Below are 2,001 nucleotides of genomic sequence, written 5' to 3'. Positions count from 1 at the left end.
GTGTGTGTGTGTGTGTGTGTGTGTGTGTGTGTGTGTGTGTGTGTGTGTTTCCTCTTGTGCATCAAGGAATTGATCAGGAAACTTCAGGATTTTTAAGCAATAATTTACCCGCAGTCTTACCTGTATTTATTGTAACACATTTGTTTGTTTGTTTGTTTGTTTGCTTGCTTGCTTGCTTGTTTGTTTGTTTGTTTGTCAGGGCCATTTTGTGCAATCTTTATCTTTTCTTATCCCCTTTTTGAAAGAAAGTTAAAGCTTTATATGATTTCACGTGTTCCAGCTACATTATGTGTTTGATAAAAATGAGCAGTTCTGATTTTACCTCACATTAGTTTGAAAATAGAAACAGAAAGATTCGTGTTTGAAAGAAAGATCATCAGTTACACTTTATTTATGATGCACTTTCTGTAGATAAAATAATATATTTTATTTTCCATGGAAATTTTAAGATATTTTGCAAATAAAAATTATATTTCTTTATTTTTAGATGTAAAAACTGCATGCTATTCTATACAATTTCTGTATTTATATAGATAATAATAAGAAATACGAGTTTAAAAAGCCAAAGAATGAAGCACAAATAGTTTTATGAATGAAAGTAAAACACTCTACAGCGTGTTATTAAATGGAGATAGATATATCTGCTTGGAGAACATTGATCTGATAAACTTCAGCTAATTAATCTTTCATCTAGTCAGTTTTAAAAATGATTAATTAGTAATAGAAAAATCAAATTTTTATTTTGGGGTTTGCATGCCCTGCCTGCACTGAAAATGGACATTGCTGCAATACAAAAGGAGGAAAATGACAAGTAAGTGATTTAAATATTTAATCCATTTATGAAAAGTGTGCAAACATTTAAAACTTTACAGCCTGGTTAAAAATCAGTTCATGCACCTGCAACATCCTGTGATTCCTCCTCGCTTTATTATTGTCTTTAAAAGAAGTGAACAATTATTTTTCTGCTCTCTGACGCCACTGTAACACCTCTTTCATGGCACATTTGAACATTTTGTACAGTGCTTTTATGTAAATCTGTTTTGATGCTGTCAGATTTATGAATGTGAACTTTTTTTTCAACATTATTCTTTTTCTGCATTCCAGGACCCTAAATAGCATGAGTAAAACTTATTCACAGTGCAAATATGCGTACAAAACCACAGATTCTGTTCATGACGGTAAAAAAACATTAGCTGTACTAAATCATTTAAGAACTGTAAATGTGCTCTGACCACAGATTTTAAATGTTAAGAAACGCTGAGGCTGTTTTCGATCGACTCTTAACTCAGTAATTTTCTGTGACTGTGCAGTGAATAAACAGTGAAACTGTATATGTGACCAGGAGAGCTAGTGAACGTTTGTGTTTGCTGTCATCAAAGATGTTCCTCCTAAAAGCACACCTTCAGTCAGTACCGATGCAGATGTCAGTAACAACAAATCTAGTTCCACTGATGATGATTGTACCAAATCTTTATTTCTATATGTCCCTATTGCCACTCTCTCTTTGTGTGTGGATTCAAATCTGTGCACCGTGTGGGACTTTTTCCATCTTTAGGAATAGATGTGTTTCRGTCTGTTTCAGGAACAAGGTGGACGTAAAGAAACAGGATTTGAGAAAGAAAAACACGTGTTTTGCAGTAAATAATTTTAAATAACTATAACTTTTGTTTGAGCCATAGAAAAGGTGATGACTTGTCTTGAGAAAAATGATTCTGTTTTATATGTATGTGTAATTTAATTTGGATGATGGTAAAATGGAAAATAAAGAAAATACAGTTGAAATGATGGAAAATTGGTGTTTGACTCTTTGTTTTGTTTGGATAAAAATGATGTGTGATTTAGTCAGAGCATTAAAGTGATCATGYASATTGTTTTAAAAAGYGTTCTASGGAAATTWCATGAACAAATAATATCTTACCTGCTGTCAGGGGTGAAAGTGGTTTTGAATAYGTGCTGGTATTGTGACAAAAACATCATTGACTGTCCTAGTGCAGGCAGCAT

This window comes from Austrofundulus limnaeus, unplaced genomic scaffold (assembly GCF_001266775.1).
Source record: "Austrofundulus limnaeus strain Quisiro unplaced genomic scaffold, Austrofundulus_limnaeus-1.0 Scaffold55, whole genome shotgun sequence".
NCBI classification, from domain to species: domain Eukaryota; kingdom Metazoa; phylum Chordata; class Actinopteri; order Cyprinodontiformes; family Rivulidae; genus Austrofundulus; species Austrofundulus limnaeus.
The sequence above is the reverse complement of the archived record's forward strand: the minus strand, read 5'-3'. Positions refer to the sequence as shown.